This window comes from Pholcus phalangioides, unplaced genomic scaffold (assembly GCF_987345545.1).
Source record: "Pholcus phalangioides strain wild (caught in Gottingen) unplaced genomic scaffold, Ppha-v1.0 ptg000042l_1, whole genome shotgun sequence".
Lineage (NCBI taxonomy): Eukaryota > Metazoa > Arthropoda > Arachnida > Araneae > Pholcidae > Pholcus > Pholcus phalangioides.
The window spans coordinates 23,868,320-23,886,797 of NW_028301628.1; the positions used below are offsets into that span (position 1 = coordinate 23,868,320).

The 18,478-nt window shown below is 36.3% G+C and overlaps 1 protein-coding gene across 5 annotated transcripts in view; it reads left to right on the forward strand.

The window, feature by feature from the left end:
- LOC149064673 (teneurin-m-like) overlaps window positions 1-18,478 on the forward strand; it is a 391,606-nt gene that overhangs the window by 311,395 nt on the left and 61,733 nt on the right. The window contains exon 1 of one of the 5 annotated variants that reach the window (XM_089255510.1): window positions 6,158-6,621. The exons of the other annotated variants lie outside the window; for them this stretch is intronic. The gene's annotated coding sequence lies outside the window, so the exon portion shown is untranslated. Of the gene's footprint in view, window positions 1-6,157; window positions 6,622-18,478 lie in introns of those variants that run through there. 5 annotated transcript variants of the gene reach the window in all.

Sequence of the window (18,478 nt, forward strand, 5' to 3'; positions counted from 1 at the left end):
GACAATCAGGTACTGATCGCTATCGACGATAACACCATTGACACAAGCAACAAACACACAAGTCAATACGAAACTAATTAAAAGATAAGCTTCGGTTATAGACGATCCGAGAATTAGTAGCACTTGAAAAATGCAGTGCCATCCTCGGCACCGTTCAGTCAATGACAGTACATTTTAGTATTTATTTATTCAGTGAGCATCTGTTCCTTCAACATTTTGATTAGTCTTTTGAAAGGAAAAAAAAAAGTCAATTTCCGTTTGTTCTTCTTCTATTCTTATTATTTATTTATTGCTGGATTCGGGATTAAGAAGAAAGGAAATTTATTTTATTTTTACCTTTTTTACATTTCAAATTACCATGAGGCACTTCGCTTCTTATCTAATCAAATTGAGAATATAAGAAATGAAGAAGAAAAAAAAATCTTAGCCAAATTGAACAAGCTTTTTTTTTTCTATTTATTTTATCTAGATATTCACTGCCTCATCCATTTTGTACTTTTCCGTGACCTAAACTCACAGGAACAGGCGATTCTTTTTTCTATTTTATTGTACTTCATCTCTTTTATCTTCACAAAAATGATTAAATTTTCTAGTTACGTGATTTCTAATAAAATGACAAGGATTTTTATTTTTGTTTTGTGTATTTTTAAATGTTCTTGGATTTTAAGTGAATCGAACGTTTTACTTAAAGATCCCCTTGTGGCCTATCTCTTTTTTAGAAGAAGTCCACTCTATACAAGAAGGAATTAAATTTCTAAATTTAGGGACTTTCGGATAAGTATGATTAAATATTTGATGATGAAACCTTAAATATTGAATGGTAATTGAGATTTGTCTCTTTCATCTGAATGTAAGTTTTATTTTTCAGTTTTATAGGATTAAGGTTTGATAGCATTTATCGTAAACACATGTGTATTTAGGTTATTTATATTATGCTATCGATTAAATTTTAAAATTATGATATTACTTAAATTAAAAATAAATAAGTGTTTGGATAACTTAATAAGAACTTAAACCATATTGTATTCAACTAAAATTGTTAAAAAGTCATTATTAATTATTATTCTTCATCAACTATTATATTATGTTTCTTTAAGTAACGCATCAAATTTATTTCATAATTAAACTGAAATGTTTGAAAATTTCTCTGGGATTTGAGATTTTTCTATACTTCTGGAAAAGGACTCATTCATATTATTGCAAAATAGGGGAATTGTGAAAATAAAATTTATATTTAGGATTATTTAATTATGGATTTACGTAATTAAGTTTGTTTATTACGGAAATCATAAATATTAATACAATAATAATGTGATCTAGTCTTTTCCAGTTCAAGGTTATCATCGTGCTTATAGTCAATAGGAGAATTTTTTTTCGAGTATTTTATTTTCGACAGAAATTTTGTTTTAAAAAATACGTTCGTCGACATGCCCAATAATATTTGATGTCTCGCTAACAAAATTGCTTTTTCAAAAATTTTATCGCTAAAAAATGGCTTCACGGGCAATTTTAACGTTAGAAATGTATCTTCCAACAATTTCACGTCTGTAAAATGTCTTTCTGATAATTTCATCTCTGAGAATGGATTCCAAAAATTTTCATCCCTATAAATCCGCTTTTATCTATGATAATACTGTAACTTTTATGTCCAAAAATGATGTTTTTAACAATTTAATGATCATAAATAAAATTTTTCAGCACTATTCCGTAAATAAAGCTTCTTTTACGTAGTTCCATCTTAAAAAATTACTTTTAGGAAATTGTTACATCGTAAAATTTTGGATTTCTTATTAACGTCATCACAAAACCAGCTTTTGAACAATTTAATCATCAAAAAAAGGTTTTTATGAATTTCGTCGTAAAAATTGCATTTTCAAACTTTCATCCCAAAAATGCATTTTAAAAAAATCATCGTGAAAAATGATTTAAGTTAATTTTACGGCAAATATATATATATTTTTTTGAAAAAATTTCATCGCAAAATTTTTTCACCAAAAATCGTTGTTTTATGAATTTTATCCCGAAAATGTGTGTGTGGTTTTTCTCGAAAATTATATTTTCAAAAAAATATTTCTCTTTTAAAATTTTCTTGCAAATAATATTTTCCTAATATTGTTCTTTCTGAAAATGCATATTTTAACAATTTTTGTTTTTGAAAATTGTGTAGTTCAACAATGTAGCAAACCTCTAGAAATTAGAGAGTTCAACAATGTTTCCTCTCTAGCAAAATAGACAGCTCAAAAATGCTCTCCCTAACAATGAACCATTAAGAAACTATTGCTAGCAACAGTAAGTAACTAGACGCATGGTCAGCCGAGACATGCATGCATTTTGGCACCTCTTTATAATGCTGAAGAGGTTAAAGGGCGAAATTTGCGCCCCTTCAGGACCGACCATCGGGGCACCAGACCTGCCTACTCCCCTAGGTGCGGCCCTGACTACATCCACAAAGCCGCTAAAACCATTCTTTTAGGTTTGAAATCGATTAAGTGGTTTTGTGCTCAACTATTTAGAGCTTACCGGATTAAATTAACAGCATATGAGAAAAATTTAAATGATTATGTTTTAAATATTCGGGCCGATCTCTTTACAAGAGAAGGTCTCTCACCCCTTTTAAATCGCAATCCTAAGCTAAAACACGGAGGATATTACGGCAGCTGTACACATAACGAATTCATTCGTTGCTCTTCCTATTTTACGGGTAGTGATGATAGGATGATTGTTTCGTCGTCGAAATTGCCAAGCCGGGACGGAAACGATTGCTAATTTAATTTAGCGCCAACCCGTTTGAGCGTTAAAGCAATTAATTTCGAACAATTGAGAAATCCAATTCGCGTTTTAATATTATCCATTGTGAACTTTAGGAGTCTTTTTCCCGGCTATTACCTCCTGCTTTTTCTCTCTTATTTCATTTTATTTCGAGATAAAATTTAATTTTATCGCATTTGTCTCTAACTGGAGTACGTGCTCCAATTTTTTGTTTTATTTAAAATTTTTCCCAAGTACAAAACGCTTTTATTGGAACTTTGTTATGAAATTCAATTTTAAAAGAAAGGACTTAATATGGTAGTAAAATATTGGAATTGGTCCATTAAAAGGAGAAGAGCCTTTATGTTCTTTGAATATTTCGTCGTGATTATTTGCTTTATCCTTTGAATGGATATTGTTATTCTATTCCATTTGAGAAGTTTCTTTTGCTTTTGTATTTTACGCGTCTTTGTTTGCATATTGAAAAAAATATATGTATTTGAATGGTCGAACGCTGTATATTGTTTTCATTTTGAAAAGTCAGTCTATTTACCATTTATTATTGAATTTTTTTTTCGATCCTCAATAGCAGTACCTCAATTATCGTCAACAGTGCCTCTTCATTCTGGAATGGGGTCCCCGAGGACAATATTTTTTAAAGCCCCATTCTAGTAAATTTATAGTGTGAAAATATATATATATATACAATGAACCCCGCGTATAAAGTTATCAAAAAAAAAAACCCGTCATGAAAAACGTTGTAAGCGGGAAAACGTTTTAAATGGGAAATCTTAATGAGAATTAGTAGGAGTTAGGACCACGTAAATACGTCGTACTAAACGGGAAAACGTTATAAGCGGGATCGACTGTATATGAGGTTCATTCCTCCCGGGGCCCCAGATTCGACTTAAAAGTGGATTTATCTGGTGAATGAATTTTACGAGCATTTTTGTTGTTAACGAGCTCCTCGTAATAAAGATTCGGAACTGATGAGAATTTGAAATTTATGAATATTAACCAAATTAATAACGAATAAATTGGTTTTTTATAAATTAATATCAGAATTAGAGTAAATGCTTTTATTGATTTGGGTGCTCCCGTTCAGGCCCGTATTGGCCCACCCGTTAAAAGGTCCTTTACTGGTCTTAAATGCTTAAAAAACATTTTGTTAATTCGGAATATTTAAATAACATGTTTCAATTCAGAATAGACCCATAGGTCGTAAAGTTGACCGTGTTGTTGATTTTGGGTCACGGCTGAAAAAAGGTTAAGACCCCCCCTGCGTTACGCAAATAAAAGGTAGAAGTTGATTGCTGCTATATTAGCGAAAAGGGGGCGGGGTTCGATAATCTTTGTTTACTGCCTAGAGAGCCTTCCGTGTTCAAGACTGAGCCTAACTGATTGATAGCAGCTCGTTATTCAGATTTTCTGCTAACTTATCCCATTGTCCTCAACCTTTTGAAAACCACGGGCCAAGTAAATCAGTTCAACAATTTTGTGGACCAGCGTTAATGGGGAAAATAATATGTGGACAGACAAAAACAAATAGGAGGAATGATTTGTGGACTCGCAAAAAGAAATAGTGTAAAAAAAATGGGAGAAATAGTTTGCGGACTACCAAAAAGTGCATAAATTGGAGAAATAATTGGCGGACTGTGAAAAAATAAATAAATTTGTTAAATAATATGTGGACCAGCAAAAAATAAGTAAATGGGTAAATAAGTAATAAGTAAATGGAAGGAATAATTCTGTGGTGTTTGGTCAGAACATGATATCTCCAAAAAATGGATTTTTGATCTATAAGTAAGTCTTCCCAATTATAACTAATTAGACGTGAGATAAATGCACAAATACGTACGTACGGCTAAACGATATGCTGATGCATGATATTTTCATTTGTATTTGTGTGTATGCTTTATTTTTGATTTTAAAATGACAATGAAAATGCTTATATCTCAAAAATGTGATTTTGGAGTTATCATGTTCTTACCAAACACAACAGAATTTACGGACCGACAAAAATAAACCGGACAAATAGTTTACTGACCGAAAAAAAGTAAATGAGAAATAAATTGCAGCCGAAAAATACCGCAAATAAGAGAAATAATTTGCATTCTGGCTGATAATATACAGGAGGAGAATGTAAATGGGAGAGATAATTTTTGAGGAGAGACCAGTAAAAAAATAAATGAACGGGGAAAATATTTTGCAATAACTGCCAAGAAAGTTGAACATTCATTATTTCAACTGCGAATGTTCATGAATAGCCAACAATTATATTTGTATGTCAAACAATCTTTTTATAGTTTGTTAAGAGTGACACGAAAATCTTAGAATTGTAATTTCAATATTTAGGGAATTCAATTCATATAATTATAATTTATTTCAATTAATATGATTTAAATATTACATTAATTGAAATTTAATTTATATTAAATACTTAGCCATTAAATGGTATAATGCAATTTAATTTTTAATTAATTTATATTGAATGAGAAAATTACTTGCGGACAGGCAAAAAGTGCTCGGGTGGAATGGTTTGCGAACCGGCAAGATGAAAACTGTAGAGTAGTTTGCGGACCGGCCATTGGTGGAGATACGGTCTCCCTCCCCCCCCCCCCCCCGAGTCAAAGGTGGAGTTGGCTGATCTAATGTATATGAGTATATATGAATTAGCATTATCGTCATTGTGCCCCTTCCCCCAGAAGTCTAATTCCACCTATGGGACCAGTAAAAGTTTGTACCAGAGAAATAGTTTGCGAGGCGGTAAAAAGTACACGGAGAAATAGTTTGTGGACAAGCAAAAAAGTACTTGCAGCAAACAGTTTACGGACCAGCAGGGCCGCAACTAGATGCTTGGTCACCCGGGGCAAGAGCGCATTTTGACGCCTCCTTGTAATGTTGAAGGAGAGGTTTCAGAATGAAATTTGCGCCCCCTCGGGTCTAGCGCCCGGGGCACGAGACTCGCCTGCCCCCCCCCCCTCTTAGTTGCGGACCAGCAGAAAGTAATCCTGAGAAATTGGTTGCTCATGGGCAAAAAAATACCGTAAATGAGGGAAATAAGTTACGGTATGGCTTGAAATACTGTAATTAAGAGAATGATTTGCCCACTGGCGAATATAACTGAATGGGAAAAAAAATTATTCACAGAAGTGGCGAATTTCGAGATGGTGTAATAACGGTGGTATCTCATAAAACTTTAATAAATTTCAAGTTAAATGTGAAGTGAAATTCTTTGCGGACCGGTAGGAAATTCCCACGGACCGGCACTGGTCAGCGAGCCAACACCTACCCCTTAACATAATTTGAATTTTTACACCGATCCCCGTATAGGTGTGATGAGTGCGCCACCTGAACGGTCGGCAGCCAAACTAAACCTCACTCACTGCCAAATTGGCAAAGCCTTCTTCGCCAGTGCCCCTAGCGTAACAGCAGCGGGAGCCCCGATCTCATCTCTCTCTGTCGACGAGTTCTCTCTCTCCGCTCATTTCCAACATCATATCCCAGTGTTATATTCCTTGCAGAAAATTTCGTATACGTAAATAATCTCAGCTTAAACGCAAAACGATCTTATTTATCACTCACAAAAAAAACGATATGGACGATCATCGGGACGTTAAAACGTACAAACAAAATCGATAACTTGACGTTTTTAATTTTTTTTTCATTTCGAGAGCAGCAACAAGTTTTAATTTTTTTGTGAAGATTATTTCGCATCGAAACATTATATCAAGGAATTGATGCCGTAATTATTTAGATGGACTCTTCGATTATGGTCTAATGGATATGGATTACTACTTGTGTACATCGGACCTGTCAAAATAACGTCTAAAAGCATTTCCGACGGCGGGACTAGATCTTTTACTACTGACGGTGAGTTTTCTAATGAATTTATTGATTCATTTTTTTCCCCTCTTCAGCTTTTTAAAAGCGTTATAAATTGTAGCGTTGCAACTCGGGATTGATTGATTGATTCCAGCGCGAAATCATCGGTGTTATTGATCCTTCACGTTGTAAAGTTTTCGGTGTTTAAGATGCGCTTTAGGGATTTGGAACTTTTGTTTACGAATTTAATACGTTGAAATTTCTACTATGTGTTGTTTTTACAGGTATTCTCAGTGGTTGTAAGATTATGGATTTTGATATTAATGAATGTGGAAAATTTTTGTTATGTGAAAGGTGAGTTTTTTTTGGGGGGGTCCCACTCATGAGTTCGGGCCTTGGGCAAACGCGACTTTTTGAGGCTCTTTATATACAGTACTAATGTATTTGAGACACAGAAGCTTTTAAGCAAGGGGTATTGGACACTGAGCCCCCCACTAAACGATGATCGGAAATTAAAAATATTTGTTAATATGTTCGAAAAAAAATTAAACTCTCGGAAGGTAACAATTTTAGCATACGAATAGGCCCCGAAAATTTGGGGCTCCTTAGACGAGTCTGCAGTAAAAATAAATTTTACAGTAATTATCGTTCATAGGTGAAATCATTGATCTGAATTAATTGCCTCTAATTAGAATGAAACATGGAATTATGTTTTTGTTTGTTCCGAATTATATTTTTAGCAAAATCTTAAGGGGTCCGCGTGTAACAGGAGGCCAGTTGGCTCACCATTTACACCATAGTTTCCCAAAGTTTTTTCTCCATCACTCCCTTGTGCAAAAAAATTTTCTCATCGCCCCCTAACTCCAGCTAACATATAGGAACCTATACTAAATCCATAGATTTTACCACCCCCCTGGACCTTTCCATCTACCCCAGGGGGCGATATTGCCCACTTCGGGAAACTGATTTACACCATTGAGATTATGTTCTTGTGATTTCTGCCACTAAAATTAAAAGTCTGTGCCTTCTAAAATTGTATTTTAACGAAAAATATTAGGAATATAATACACTATGCAAATGATAAATGGAATATAATGCTATTATGGAAAATAACTGAAAAAAGTATTTTGAATGAAAAATACTAGCTATACAAGGATGTAGTAGCGGAGGGACTTGAGGATCTGGTCCACTCCCCGAAATGGGAGAAAATGACTGAAAAATTGGAAAAAGATGGCCAAATCTATTACTCTATCATTTTGATCCCCCACCCCGAAATGAGAGGTCTCTCTCCGAACGAAATTTCTGGAACGGACCTGTAGGAATATGGCATACAATACAGTAAATATATGAAAGAGAAACACCAGGGATATAGCACAGTATTTGATTGAGAAGCACTGGGAATATAACACAATATTTTGAATGAAAATATACTGGAATATTTTTTTCTGAACGAACATTACTAGGAAAATAATATTTTAACGTTAAAACAAGACTATCAAAAATCTTACTTGCGTGTAAATTTGACTTATAATTTTGTTGCTAGTGTAGTCTGTAGTGATATATGAGTCTTCGTTTCATCTCACACTGAACGAATTATTTAACGTGTAACACGGTTTCCAGCTACGAAATGCTCTGAAAAGCATTTATAGTGGGTATATGGCGATTTTTTTTTTTCATTATTCGTGATGAATCATTTCTTCACATGCTGGTCGAATTATTGAATCATTTGTGAGATAATTATTAGTATGGCAATAAACAACCCAATAAAAACTACGGTCGACTCCCGTTATAACGAACGCCAAGAGACCGGAGGAATCATTTCGTTAAAACGAAATTTCAGGTTACCTACATTGTTCCTAGGTAAACTTATTTGGGGGATTAGAAAAGCTTTCGTTAAAACGAGATTTTCGCTATAATGGTATTCGTTAAAACGGGATTCGACTGTATTATATTCTTCACCTAATTAAGAATGACTGCATTTTTCGATATCTCCAACTTTTGTAATCATAGTGACTTAATTTCTCAGAATGATTGATTTTTTACGAACTGCAAATGCATAGTTTTTGTCAGTCACTCGAAGACCCTCCTTCCGATCTGTTTTTTTTTTTACCTTGGGCCATGGCCCCCAGATCCTGCAACAGGATCCCTAGGCTGGGGGATTACTGGGGAGGCTTCCAATCCAAACTTTCCAAGTTCCCTCTCCCTCTAGTGTGAATTAAAAGCGTAAAATACAAAAGATGAGAATCGTCCCCGGTCGGCAGCCCCCTTAGAGGAGAGGCATGGCACGGGTCTCATGGTCACTCGTTTTATAGATTTGCTTTCAATTAATGAATTGATGATATTAAAATTACCAAGAAGTTATATAGAATTAACGTTCTAACTTCTAATACAACCATTTCTTTTGCGGGCACTGGGGGATTCACAGACCATTTACTTTTCCCATTTTTCACTGAATTGAGTTATCCACCTGGAATGACTGAAATGCAAAAAGAATTCATCCCCTTTTGCTCTGCGCACCTGAATACACCACCTGAATAGGGCGGCGTTCTATTGGTTTTATGACCTTTTTGAAATCACTGATCTACGCTAATAAGTATCCGTGGAAAAGTTTTCTTTTTTTTTCCGTGCGTCAGTGTACATAATGCGATGATTATCTGATTCTCCCAGAAGAAATACGGGGTTGAAAATTCTGTATTGATGTCTCCAACTGTGCCATTGATGGATCAACATGAAAGACATCAGGGATTACTATTCAGTCTGTGCATTATATCCTCCTATCCAAGAAGCGAAGTTGACATCGGCTGATTGAACTTCATCTTTCATTCATTTGACTGTGACTGAGTGAATTTCGCCCCAGTCATTGTCCTGAATACGGTATTCCTTGGAAATTCTTCCTGGTGGAAAAATTTATTCCGAAGTCGGTGTTTCTCTCGGAAAAGGTATTTGTATCCAGCAAATCTCATTTGAGATGTCTTCCCCACTACGGGGAAAAATTTCTTAAAATATGCATCTCGGGGTATTGTTATTTTTATATCAAGACTTTTGATCTTAGTTTCTTTCCTTAACCTTATGGATATGTTGGTAAAACTTTCTTGAATATTAGCTGTATATATTTTCCCTTCAATTTCTAGGGAAAATTTTCTTGGAATTCTCTTGTTGGGGTTCAATTCGGCTTTTGAGATTTTTCTCGAAAGTAAATGAGTTTTTTTTTTTTCTTTTTCGGATGTTTCTGGAAGAAACGTGAATTTTAGATTCGACTTGAAAAGCTTCATCGTAAATTTTTTAACTTGAGCGAAAGTTAGGAATCTCTTGCATTTGCGTTTGGATGTCGGATACCTAGCAGGGAGTGTTGAAACTATTTGAACGTCTAAAATAAATCCCACGAACCCCTGTAGATAATAGTATGCACCGGAGACACCATTGCAGAGACCATTTCGATGGTTCTGGTGGTGCTTACGATGGAGTTTCCACAAAATTACGCATAAATATCATTATTACTCATTGGCGTACGCGGGGGGGGGGGGGTTAACACTAATTGTCTGGCAAAATTCCTGGAATAAACTCATTTTAAAATTGTGATTTAGCTTTAAATTATTGCAGCTTAAATAATTGTTTCTAATAATTTTTTCGTGGTTTCTATGCACGAGTAAGATTGTCGTATTTCAGTATATCGATATACTTTCAATACATCGCTTCATGTCGGAACTTTTATCATTTTTCAACTAAAACTAAATAAAGCTATAGCTTAAAATTCTGTCAACTGACAGATATTATTTACAAACATTATCGTATATTATTATTATTTTGTTATTATGAAGTATTATTGCATAATCGCACTGCATGCCAAATTGATAAATACATAAACAGTACAAATATTGTAGATAGCTGGGAATACTTAAGCCCTGCTCTGTTTCCATGAACTTTCAAAGCATCATGTGTGCTCTTAAAATAGATTTTGAGCCATTTCGTGAGATCCATTGTAGATTTCAATGGCTCTCAAAATCTCAGAATGAAATTCCGACTCGTTCATTAAAATGCTTTAGGCTAACCTAACCAAATGCGGTTTCTCGCATGCTTACATGCTCTCACTCTTTTGGTAGTGCATGATATGGATCCCCCACTCTCCAAAATCACCTTTTTGATTGCTCTCATGCTTTCAAACTCTCTAGATCACTTTTTTTTGGTCTCTCGCCCTGGAGCCCCCAAAAGTCAGACTTTTCACGGGACACATACCAAGTATTACACAGAAACAAACCACGCTAGGCTCACAATACCTACACGCACATTCCAACATGTGCCAATCCGTTAGAAGTTCCACAGAGGAATATGGACGAGGTACATGCGTGGTTTAGTAGTTGACTTTTCACGGGTCTTTCTACAGTGAATTTACTGCATGAAAAAACAAAAAATGAAAATTTTCCTGGACGCCAGAGCAGGAGCTTGTGATCTAGGCCACTTACAAGGATTGTAAGCACTATTTTGGTTGCTCACTACCTAGTCCCTTGATTTACAGGCAGAAGAGGATTTATCGTTTTGCCACCCTTCTCTCATTCTATTTTAATTTTCTTGACCACTCCTCTCTCAAATTTGCCGTTCCTCCGAACTTGCCGCCGCCACCGTGGGCTATAATCTTCCTAGCGAGCCCTCTGTAAATACAAAAACTGGCATTACTAAATCAATTCAGTACTACCTCATTCATGTATATTTGTATATTGTTGTGTATTTGTGTCCCAGATTGTTTTTCAAGAATTACGCTACTGAAAAGAAAGGGTAACTAAAAAATTGGGCTATAGCTCGGATTTGCAGACACGATACAATGAAATACAGCATTTAATAAAAAAAAGTTTTACAAGATATTCTCATGTATAAACGTTATGGCCGTATTCAGGCACATGTGCAGATTCACAAGCTGGCAATGTTTTTTTAGAAATATTTTTTACCGAGGTGGTTTTATAAGCAGAGGAAGTAAGGTATTTGACTACACAGGAACGGACCTGTATATATATCATTATGCATTTATCTTTGAATATGTAAGTAGACACCGGCAAGAGTGGAATCATAAAACGCAGGACCCCCCGAGGAAGAATAACATACAAGGACCGAATCGAAAGGGACTTAAGACCCCGACACAGAAGTTCCACCGAAAACTCAATAAGATGCCGTATTTGAATACTACTTTACCGGCTATACCGTGGAATATCGCACAGTATGACTTCCTTCGCATCGAACACAATAATATTCTATTGCATCCTTTGATATCACTGGAATATGAATATCATATCCCCCATGGTGCCGTGGAAAAAGAGAAAGGCTCCAGGTTATGCGACACCTGGCACCACTCAATCTCATCCATATTATATGCATAAGGGAGCAAGTCAAAATGGGATTAAGGGGAATTTTTTAAGCTTCTAGGGACTTTTTTTCTTGCGCATTGACGGAAGGGATTATCTAGGGGGACTCCACCTGGTTTCACATAGTAAAAACGAATAATAACATCGTTCTGTAAAATCCATAGGCTTCACTGACCCTCTCAATATAGCTTTAGGTGCAGTCAACGAATGTAAACAAGGCCCTCAGTTAATCCCCCTACTGCCGGTGGATTTCTTGTCGGAACAGGGCTGGGCCAATGGGAATTTTGTACATAAGAAAAAAGATAAGGCATGGAGGTTTTCTGAAGGGGGGTTGCAGAGATTCTTGGACTCTGGAACACGTGCACCAATTACTCTCTCAAGGAAAAAAAAAAAACGAAGGCCCTATCATTTGACCCCACGGTCTTGTTGGTTGGAAAACTTTTTCTTGGCTTCGAACAAATAAAATTCTTTAGCCCCAGCCACTTATCCCTTAAAGTAGAGGTCGCTGTTGGTTTGGGAGTGAAGAAGATATCAAGGGTTGGAGAAATATAATAAGAAAAAAATACGATTGGGTCGTTAAAAAAAATAGAAGAAAAACAAGTAAGTAAAAAATGAAAGTAAAGAAAGAGGAGATTTTTGCGTTGGCGTCAACCATGGGAAAGGATTCTTTTCTTCATTGGTTTCTTTGGCCTCCCTTTTGTGTGGTCATTGCTTTGTGGGAGATCTTGTCACTGCCCTTTTTTTTTTTGTTGTTTGATGTAAATGTATTTTTGTTTATTGTGGTACAGTTTTATTATAATATATAGCAGATTTGTTGGTTCTTTAACCTTGTTTTCTAACGTATATCATCTGTCGAATCGAAACCCAACTATTGGATGTACTGAATAAGTATCGAGTTAGAAATCGATTCAGTTGAAAGGGCAGTCGTAATGGAGAAATCTGTCAAATACAGTCGAAGTCGCTTATTAAAATCACTGATAATATTATCATTTGGATATTGTTATCACTTTTGCCAAGAATGGAATGGACCAAAACAAACAATTTGGGGTTATTAGGATAATGTTATCAGTTTTCCCCCAATCGTTTTTTTTTTTTGCGCATTCTGATGCTAAGGTTTTACCAAACTTATTTTTCCTGCAAGTTATCGTTATCAGGCTGCTAGACTATGTTGGAGGCTAGAAGGTGTTCTCTCTCCCCCCTCCATTGTTGACAAACATTTCCGTACTTGATGTCGTAATCAGTCCGTAAAGTTTGTAGTGATCCATATACGCGTGGTGCTGCTGGGGGTAATTGCTTTTCTATAATGCAGCAGTTCTCATCCGGTGCTCTCCGCTTTTTGTCCGATTAGAACGGAATAAAAAAAAATGGAAACAATTGAACATTTTGCAGCCAAAAAATGTGGGAAAGAAAAACAGTTGTCAGGTACCAATATCCGTTTACCATACGGCCTGTTCGACCAAACGGGATGTATGGTCACTTAACCTGCAAACGGGACTTTCTTCGGATATATTTATCTTTCGGTAAGTTTTATCAGATACCCCCAGTCCCGATGTCATCACATTAAGTGGCGTGGTATGCATTCCCAAACAGCGTGGTTCGGACCATGGACTCCAGCCCGGAATGACCTTTTTTTTGGCACTATGTTTTATACCGAAAGGTCCTATAACTACTTTTAAACTCTACTTCTCACTAGAAATACTAGGACAGGGGTTTTTAACCAATGGGTTCCGACCCAAACTTGATTCACAGTTTCTTCTGAGATGGGTCTTACAAATCCCCCACTGAGTGTGTAGCCAGGAATCCTCAATCTATAGGTCAGGGGCGTAGCCGAAAATTTCGTTCGTGGGGGAAGGAGGACCAAAGTGATAGAACAATAGATTTGGTCATCTTTTTCCCTTTTTTCGGTCATTTTCTCACATTTCGTGAGGGGACCCAGACCCCCAAGTCCCCCCCCCCCCTACGCATTGCTATAGGTCATAACATAAACTTGATTCGCAGTGGAAAAAAAAAAAGGTGAGTCAAACGAATCTACACTTACACACAGTGTTATAAATGTCCTTTTTTGCGTCAATGGTTTAACTTATTTCGAAGAACGCACAGTCCCATGGGTCGCAAAGCTGATTTTGCTGTTGATTTTGTGTCACGGCTGAAAAAGGTTAAGAACCCCATGCACCAGGAGCTCAGCTAAAGAGAGTAGTGTTCTTCGTCTTGGACTTTTGCTTTCGTTGCCATGAATAGCGTTCCTTATTGTCAACAATGTTGTATGCATATTGTTCAATGGCAACCAGCTCAATGAAGGTTTTTCCTCAAAGCTTACATTTATTTTGATTTCGATCTATATCAGTGGTTCTTAACCAGGGGTCCACAGGCCCTTTGATGATCCTTAGAGACGGGGGAGAGAAGGTTCATGAGATTGTAGAAGAAAACAATTTACTTATTGGTATTATATACACGGGGCTTGTCAAATCTCAGTCGCTAGGTTGACATGAGACTAAGAAATCGGCGTTGGCACCTGCGATTTTCTAAGTGGGATGACGGAATGAGTTCGGGGACAGCGCAAAATTATCTGAATTAGCGTAAACTCTTCCACCAACATGTGAAACGTTCGTGAAGTCTTGGAAAAGCGAAATATACAGGGTGGGCAAAAAGTCCGTAGAAAGTTTAAAATTTCATAAAAACCGGAAAAATAACAAATGAAAAACGGTTTGCAGGGTTAGTATCGCTGGTCACGTGAATTTTTTTAAGACGGGGGGAAAAATAAACAGCCGATAGGAAGCACTGACGTACACAAGTTAAAAGAAAGATAAGGAAATAACGAACAGAATTTTTTTTTCTCCAACATAATTGCCTCCAAATCGTTTATTATAGCATTATGTGTTCCATATGACCACCACCACAGGGAATAAATAACACATTGCAGGCGAGTCACAAATCCAACAACGCCAGAGTGCAGCAGGTCCACATATACGATTTACAACGGTGAACTGGTTGTGGATTACGAGTGCGAGTCCTTATAACCGTCTCATTTGCATATTTCCACCGAAGTCACTCGTACCAGCGCCATCTATTGGCTATTTTTTACTTATTTTTCCCTGTCAAAAAGCAAATAAAAAAAGACATTTTCCCCTCCCGAATAATTTGGCTATTACCTAATATTCTTTTTAATTTGTCAAGCCCTGCTTTTACATTATTATGTGCTGAATGTTATTCCGTTGAAGGTGTAATTCGTGTCATTTTGCAGAAGGGGTTGACCGTACACTATATAAAAGTTAAGAGCACCTGATCTTCATGTTCGTCGCAGCCGACAAGACTGTCGCATATAGATAATCCTTGGATAAAAACAGATGCGTCGCAATTAGATCTAGTGACCAGAACGCAGGAGCATGGATTGCCGGATTTACTGTGTTCGTTCAAAATTTCTCAGGTGTTGGTCAAAAAACGGACGATGCTTTAGATGACCGATCAATTTCTAGTTGTAGCCCTGGGCAGAGCTGTGAAATCGTATTCCTGATCTCTTCAAGCTTTACTATTTCATTGTGGTTCGAATTCATAATCAAGATCATAGTAAACGGTCGTGATGGTCCCATAGTGAAATGTCATATAAGCCCTAGATTATAGACCTTAATTGTAAATTATATTATTGAGTAACGCAAATTAAGGAGCCCCCAATGATATAACTTGTACAATAACTCACTATATGTACAGTAACAAAATTATCGAACGTTGTTCACATTACAGTAATTGTGGCCAATTGGCTACTACTCGACCGTAGCCTACATGCAACTCGTACAAATTTCTCTGTGCACTTTCTAACGAATTGGCACATTCGAGAACGTGCGTTTTTAGTGTATGTGTGGCCCCAACATATCTATGTTGTCAGCATTTGTGTGTTTTGTGCTCGAGAACTGCTGCCATCTGTCTCTCATGTTGGAAGTAAACATGGAAGGTGCCTGGATTTTTATGTTATGTGAGTTCATGTTGGAGGTCTGCCTGTTGCAAAAATTAGCTGGTGGTTTGCTTTAGTTTCGATTTAGTTTGGTCAGCCACTAGTGTTAATATTTTCACAATTGAAAGGTTAACTTTTGTATAAGGCAATATTATTTATTAAAACAGAATTTATATCTTGTGTCTTTACTGTCTTATTCAGTCCCGTACCGGAGTAAGAACATCTCTTCGTAATAATTCTATAAGTAAAATACGGCTAGAGTTAAGTGAGCTTTCCTTTTGCCCTAGTCCCATTCAGGGCCATCTCAACATCATGGAAACTCGGGCAAAGAAATGTTCTAACAGTGTCGTATTTTGCTGACCTTACATATTTACTACTTATTCTCGAAAAGCATCGGTATAAATCTCATCGGGTTATAGGCACGAGATCTCGGGACATGCCCGGATAAGCCCCATGCGTTTGCTCCTTGTTCTATCGGTGGTTTCTGCTGGATTTTGAAATGGCCAGTTTTTTCCGCCATATTTCACTTAAAAGTTATATTTATCCACATCTTGCTTTCCCCCCTGCTCTCTGTGGCCTCCTTACCCTTTGGTTGCGGGAATTAGTCGGGAAAATGCTTTTTTCATTGCGGGAGCGAAAAAAAAATTCCTTTTTTCAGTTTTTTGTTTCGTGGAAGATCAAATTAATCAAACTCCAAATTCATTACAATCGGAAGAATGAAGCATATGCAAAATCTGGGTTTGAATCCAAAATCGCCTGTACACTAGTGGTTGGAGTCAATGGAGTGGTTGGAGTGGTTACAGTGCAAGCAAACCTGTCAGAGAATAGATAGATAGAACCGCTCACAAAATCCCGGATTGATGCAAAGCAACTTACTTCCGTTGCCTCAAAATAGACAGTGTTGTGTCGGAAAAAGTTTCCATAGATTTATAGCTGCTAATGGAAGCACTGTAAGGGTAAACTTCATACCGTGGCTCACTTTACATTTAATTTTCACCCGTGGTCTCCTTGAAATATCCCAATACCATAGGGGGGAAGGGGATGGTCCCATATGCCCACTCCTTCCCGATTGCGAACCAAGACATATTTTAGTACTTATTCCGTGTCCGTAAATTATTCATACAATAGTTTTGCAGGTCATATTCTCTAGTCAAGCTTCTCGTTCCTCAGCGGATATATAGTTCCAGCGTTATATACCATTGAAAAAACAAAATGCTTATCAATGCAAACAATCTGCTCCACGACAGGCATTTGCTCCCCAAGCGTCATATTCTCAAAAAAAAAAAACCTATGTCTCCTATCTGGTGGTATTTTGTTATTGAAAGAGGAGAAGAAACGGCTCTCACGGGGAAGTCGTATACATACATCATCGTATATAATTCTCGAGTCTTTTCTAAGCTAACCCCTAAAACATTTTCCCATCTGATAAAAGCATATACTTCTTGTGAGCTCTTTCCTTTTTAATGCTTTACTATCCAGTTTAGTGTCGTTCCGTTAATTGACTTGGAAAAAGTCATTGGATTACGTTTTGGATAGTCATATATGTATATAAATCTTTAGCCTGCTGATGCCAAACTTTGGTTATTTTTTTTCTCCTCCTATACGGAAGAGACTTGCGAGACAACCATGTCTCTGTCCTGTCTTACCGTGTGTGTGTCTATTTGCCGCGCCACTACAAACTAAAAGACGCGTTGTCAACATTTCTTCTCTGCTATCTTTTCGAAAGAATCGCTAGGATAATTGTCTAGTGGAATTTTCTTTTTTCATTCTATTATCCTTCTTTAATGTTCAAGACTAGACTGTGAACTCGCGTTGTTTGTATCTGGAATTGAATTCAGGAATTTGCTATTTACAAGACACTGAAATGTCTCGATTATTGATTAGATTTAGCGGCACTCACGTGTTGTTTTTGAGTGGCTTCCGATATACAGAGTGAGTACTTAAGTTCCTTGGTCCCAAATTACTGGTGGATCGTTAATCCTACATGCATACAGTAGCAAGCACTCAAGTCTTTTGAGAAATGCAATAATGTTTGTAGCACCCTAGAGACCTGGTGAAATTTCTTACAAGAAAATTTTGATTTGAATAAAAACGCTAAAATAACAAGAATATCTTTCGTTTTTAAAATTTTATCGATATGTAAAACGCAGTGTCGTGTTTAAAATGAATCACGAGAATTTCTCCGAGCATGAATCAGTCTAGAAAATTAAATTTTTAGTACTGGTATGCAAACACAACAGACAAGAGGAATTCAGATAAAATACGCCACTATTCTTAAATATTAAATTCCTTTTTTGAAAATAAGAACATACGTAGATGTGAAAAGTTTAGAATTAAGGGAAAAATACCTTGTTTCAAAGTTTATAACATGTGAAGTACGGGAATTTCTCTGAACATGAATTTAATCGGGAAAATTAAATTTTTGATGTCATTCCATTAAAAACACGAAAGAAAAATTGGTGACACTGAAAACGGTAGTAAAAAAATATTGTTGAGCATTTAAATTCATTTCTGACTATAAAAGTGCAATGAAAAAAAAATCTGAATAATCTTCATTCTACAGTAAAAAGATTGTGTTGAAAACGAAGCATTTTATTTTATATATCAG